Here is a 6686-nt window from a genome sequence, read left to right as displayed (position 1 = left end):
GTTAATAGGTACCAACTTTATACTGAAAACATAAATGTGAAACTGAATAAGATTAAGAAGAACTGTTACCTTGAGCTTGATCTGAATTGGTGGGGAAGAGGTGAGGATACTTGGTATGCATATCTGCTTCTGATTCCCAAGTAGCTCCCTCATGAGACTGATTTCGCCAAAGAACCTTGACTAGAGGGACTTTTTTGTTCCTCAATCTACGAGACTGGTAATCTAAGATTTTGACTGAAAACTCTTCATAGGAGAGGCTGTTCTGAATGTCAATGCTTTGAATAGGGACAACAACTGCTGGGTCACCTATACACTTCTTTAGCAAAAAGACATGGAAGACTGGATAGACTGAGGATAGATCTAAAAGCAACTCAAGCTCATAAGCTACCTTGCCGAAGCGACAAAGAATTCTGAAGGGACCGATATACCGGGGATGAGTTTCCCTTTCTTGTTGAACCACTTCACTCCCTTCATGGGAGAGATCTAAAGATAGACATAGCCATAGACCTCGAACTTAAGATCCTTTCTACGAACATTTGCATAGGACTTCTGTCGGCTCTGAGTAGCCCGGAGTCTCTCTCTGATCAACTGAAATTTCTCTAAGGCATCGAATACTAAGTCAGGACCTATGATTGAGGCCTCACTAACTTCAAACCAACCAATCGGAGATCTACATCTCCTACCATAGAGAGCTTCGAATGGAGCCATCTGAATACTAGAATGATAGCTATTATTGTATGCAAACTCAATCAAAGGCAAGTGGTCTTCCCAACTTCCCTTAAAGTCAATTGCACATGTCCTTAGCATATCTTCAAGAGTCTGAATGGTCCTATCTGCTTGACCATCTGTCTGAGGATAAAATGCTGTGCTGAGATAGACTTGGGTACCGAGACCCTTTTTGAATGCTTTCCAAAAGTGAGAAGTAAATTGGGTACCTCTATCTAAGATGATAGATAGAGGAACACCATATAACCTGACTAACTCCCTGATATAGAGTTTGGCATAATCCTCGGCATAATAAGAAATACGAACAGGAAGGAAATGAGCTGACTTGGTTATTCTATCTATAATGACCCAGACTGAATCATGCTGATGACTAGTTCTAGGCAAACCCGTCATGAAGTCCATGTTAACTTCTTCCCACTTCCAAGTAGGAATGGTGAACTCTTGCATGGGACCACTAGGTTTCTGACGCTCTATCTTAACCTGCTAACATGTAGAACACTTAGCCACAAACTCTGCAATATATCTCTTCATCCCACTCCACCAATTAATCTCCCGCATATCGCGGTACATCTTAGTGGCCCCTGGATGAATAGAGTATCGTGCACCATGCACTTCTGCAAGTATTTGCTGACTCAATTCATATACACCTAGAACACATAGACAACCCTGACAATGAAGAACACCATCTCCCCCTTGGGAGAAAACTTCGACTTTCTAATTCTGAACTGACAATTTGAGCTTGACAAGGCTAGGATCCCTGTCTTGTTTATCTTTCACCTTGGAAACTAGAGATAAATCTGAACTACTAAGAACACATACACCACCCTCTGAAGAATAGACTAAGTGAATGCCTCATCTGATAAGCTGGTGGATCTCCTGAGCTATCTTTTTATTACTATCCTCAACGTGAGAAACACTACCCATTGAGTGTCAACTGAGAGTGTTAGCCACAATATTGGCCTTACCCGGATGATAAAGTACACTTATGTCATAATCCTTCAAGAGCTCTAACCACCTTCTCTGGCGAAGATTGAGATCTTTCTAGGAAAAGACATACTGGAGGCTTTTATGGTCTGCGAAGACATCTACATGAACTCCATAGAGATAATGCCTCCAAATTTTCAGGGCAAAAACTACCACTGCTAACTCAAGATCATGAGTAGGATAATTCTTCTTATGTGGCTTTAACTGTCTGGAGGTGTAGGCTATGACCTTACCATGCTGCATAAGGACACAACCTAAACCCACTCTGGATGCATCACAATAGACGACAAAACCGTCTGAACCATCTGGAATAGCTAGAACTGGAGCAGAGGTGAGTCGAGTCTTCAACTCTTGAAAGCTCTTCTCGCATGAATCTGACCACCGAAACTTAATCTTCTTCTGAGTTAATCTAGACATGGGAGATGCAATAAAATAAAATCCCTCAACAAACCATCTGTAATAGCCAGCCAAACCTAAGAAACTCCTAATATCTGATGGAGATACGGGTCTGGGCCTGTTTCTTACTGCCTTGGTTTTTTGAGGATCTACTCTAATTCCATCACTAGAAACAATATGGCCAAGGAATTCTATTGATCTTAGCCAAAATTCACACTTGCTGAACTTAGCGAATAATTAGTGATCCTTGAGAGTCTAAAGAACAATCCTGATATGGTCTTTATGATCACGCCTATGCAAGAATAGACCAGAATATCATCTACGAAGACTATGACAAACATATCTAAGTACTGCTTGAACACACGGTTCATCAAATCAATAAAAGCTGCAGGGGCATTGGTAAGACCAAATGACATGACTAAAAATTCAAAATGACCATACCGAGTACAGAAAGCTGTCTTAGAAATGTCACATTCTCTAACTCTGAGCTGATGATAGCCTGATCTTAGGTGTATCTTAGAGAAGTAACTGGCACCTTGAAGTTGGTCGAATAGATCATCAATCTTGGAAAGAGGATATCTATTCTTGACCGTGACCTTGTTGAGTTCACGATAATCAATACACACCCTAAGAGAACCATCTTTCTTGTGCACAAAAAATACTGGTGCACCCTATGAGGAAATGCTGGGTATGATGAATCCCTTATCTAAGAGATTCTTTAAGTGATCTTTCAGTTTCTTGAGTTCTGCTGGTGCCATTCTATTTGGTGGAATAAAAATATGTTGAGTATTTAGAAGAAGGTCTATGCCAAAGTCTATTTCCCTTTTGGGAGGAATGCCTGGAAGATCTTCGGGAAAGAGATTTGAGTATTCATTAACAATAAGGACTGTTTCAAGGCTGGGATATTCAGAACTGGAATCTTTAACATGAACGAGATGATACATACGCCCCTTAGAAATTATTTTCCTTGTCGAAGGTAGGAAATAAGTTGACCCCTGAAAGCTGAAATGCTACCCTTCCACTCTAGGACGGGCTTATTAGGGAACTAAAATTGAACTATCCTATTTCTGCAGTCGACTGTGGCATAGCAGGAATGAAGCCAATCCATGTCGAGAATGATATCAAAATCAATCATCTCTAGCTCCACTAAATCTGCTGACGTAATTTTTTGAGATATCATAATCGGTAAGTTCCTGTATACTCACTGGGCTATGATGGTTTTACCTATTGGGGTAGAGACTGAGAAGGGCTCTGCAAGGACTTTGGGACTAATTTTGAAATCGCCTGCTATGTATGGAGTAACAAAATACAAAGATGCACCTGGGTCTAGCAAAGCATAAACATGAATATGGAAAATCTGTAATGTACCAGTAATGACATCAACAGAATTTTCCTGATCCTACCGGGACTGAAGAGCATAGAGTCTATTTGAGTGTTGCCCACTGGTAGCACTGGAAATGGCACCCTACTGGTTTGGGTAACTGGACTGAGCTGTAGAATGATTTTACTGACCTTGAAGACTTGACTGCAGACACTCCCTAATCCTGTGGCCTGGCTTGCCCTAACCAAAATAGACATCACTACTGACTCTGCAAATGCCCTTGTGATTCTTACCATAAGTCTGACAAAGGGGATTTGTTCGGGCACTGCTAACATTGCCCTGAGATTTAGAGCCTGGTGCTTTGTCTCTATTGCCATCTCTGAACTTTGGCACTGGAGCGCTGGCAGAGGAAGGAGCTGGAATGGTTGACTTAAAGGAAAACTATGAACGGTTTCCTCTATCTGACTTGGGGTGAGAAAAGTTGAAATTACCTGACCTGGCTCTCTTGTTCTGCCTCTCCCTAGTCTTAAACTTCTACTCTTCTACTTGCTAGGCATGGGTCATGAGTCTGGCTAAGGTCATATCACCAATTAGCATCACCGACCTACACTCATTTACCATGCTATCATGGACCCCTAACACGAACTTGCTCATCTTAGCTCTATTGTCTGCAACCACATAAGGAGCATACTTGGATAGCTGAGTAAATCTAAAAGAATACTCCCTAACCATCATATTCCCCTACCTGAGGTTAATGAACTTAAGAACTTTGGCTTCTCTCAGCTCTTAGGGAAAGAATCTTTCTAAGAGGGCTGTGACAAATTCCTTCCACTCGATAGGGCCTGTATCATCTAACCTCTTAGACTTCCACTGTTTGTACCAATCATGAGCAACATCTTGTAACTAGAAGGTGGCTAACTCAGCACTCTCAATAGAAGTAATACCTATGATTTCAATGACCTTCTGGACTTAGTCAATGAACTCCTGAGGGTCCTCATCAGACTTAGACCCATGGAAAGATGGAGGGTTCATCCGAATGAAGTCCCAAACCCTAGCTGCTTTGGGATTGGCCAATGGATTAGTTGGAATGACTGGTGGCTGTTCAGTCTGTACAGCTAGAGACTGAGAAAGTGTGGTAAATACGGCTCTAAACTCCGTATGGGAAATATGTTCACCCAAAGGATCTTTGGGCTAAGGAGCTGGCTGGTTTCTTCTCTTTGGGGCCATAGTTTGGAATAAGAGAAGAATGGATTAGACTGAGAGTTTAACTTGTGATTATGCTCACTAGCATGACATGAATAATGAAGAAAGGGGACTATTCCTAAAATATTTTATAGCCTCCCGCACATAAATGTGGCGCGCAACACACCCGTGTATAAGACTCTACTAGATATGGCTTTCAGACTTCCTAGGACTCTATTGAACCTTAGGCTCTAATACTAAGTTTGTAACACGCCGATTCGCTAAACCGGAATGCTACACAGGGCTCATGACCTCGAGGGACCACAAGCTAACCCATAAATGATATTTGTACTTGTATACTGCAAATCATGATATAAGAATGCGGAATACATAGAACTGTAAGGCCATAAGGTTCAACAGAATACAATAATATGGTGAAAACAACCAAAACAACTCAATCTGAATGTAAATTTGAACATAAATATGAAAGCCTCTAAGCTATCTGAAAAAGGAGTTGAAGGAACATCTCTCCAACTAACTCCATAAAACTGAACTGAAGAAAGAAATAAATAAATTAAATCATACTATCCTCAAATCAGTGAGGACTCACTGTGTCTCTGCGACTGGAATGCTACCGCTACTGCTGGGCTGGAGCTCGTGTCTCGGAACCAATGGTGTAACATGAAAAGAAAACACCATAGCGCAAATGCATTAGTACAAATGGAGTAATGAGTATACGAGGAAGGTAGGCTGAACATAAAGGGTTTCATGCATGAATAACACTGACTGAATAATATGAACGTGGGAGTGCAAACACATATATATAGAAACTGGGACCATGAATACGTGATAGCATGACCTGTAAGATAATACATGGTTTACTGATAACTGTCATGACTGATACTAAAACTGATAACATGGATGACTGTATCTGACAGTCCTGTATATACTGAAATCTGAAGAATGCCCTGAGTTCTTTTATTGAGACTGATATTAAAACTGTGGGAAGTAGTGTTTACCTGACATGCCCCATGTATACCGTTATGGCTAAGCTGAGGTCCAATCTATACCCCGATAGGAAGGGTGTCAATATCATGCCACGGGTAAGGACAGCCTATGAGTGACCCTTATCTGGCGGGTACTCAATGAGAACGGTGGGAAACCTAAACTAACGGGTTAATCCACCTTATCAACCCTAATCTAATGGGTTAAGATGTCTCAATCTACGCTGGCTACGTAGTTCTAGAACACAAGGATGACTACTAATAATCACACCTTGAACTGGCGGGTAAGTTCCCATCCTTGGGTTCACTCGGTGCTAATCTCTACTCCCATCTGGAGGGACTGGACATGAATAACTGACTGTGCATGACTTAATCTTACTGAATTCCATTGACTGGCAGAATGTTATTGATATCTGACAACTGATTAAGATCATGAGGTTTTCCTGAGTCACATGACTGACTGAAGTCTATGGAATCATAGCTTGAGTGCGGATATCGTGAAACAAGACATGGCTCTAGGCACATAGCTATAGTTATCGGGTACAAGTACCCCCAGGACTCGATGGAAGGAAACTGACACACATGACTGACTTGATCATAAGAGTAGAGTCCATAATTTATAATATCATAAGTAGGGATCTCATACTAAGCATGGTTATCAACAATGTATTGCATGGAAAGGATTTCATATCACATGGAAGTACTTGCACAATCTTAATATCATGTTCATTGCATAATCATATTGGCAACACATACCAATAGCATGGAAGTTCATGTGGATTGCATGGTTATCATATATCTTGTTCATAAGTAGGATTTGCAAGTAAACATAGCATAATCTCATAAGAATAGTTCATGAGTATTCCAACAACATTTACAAGGCACATTATCAACATAGAAGTCATTGGAACGTAAGGGCATATCATGAATCCTTCACTTAGTCACAATTTAGGTATATTGCATGATTTCTAGTTTCTTAGGCATTTTATCAAACACCTTACATGCACATCTTAAGAATAGGTGAAGTCATCAAATTATACATCATGAACAACCAAATTTACATGTTTCCAACT

Source organism: Capsicum annuum, chromosome 4 (genome assembly GCF_002878395.1).
Source record: "Capsicum annuum cultivar UCD-10X-F1 chromosome 4, UCD10Xv1.1, whole genome shotgun sequence".
Lineage (NCBI taxonomy): Eukaryota > Viridiplantae > Streptophyta > Magnoliopsida > Solanales > Solanaceae > Capsicum > Capsicum annuum.
The sequence above is the reverse complement of the archived record's forward strand: the minus strand, read 5'-3'. Positions refer to the sequence as shown.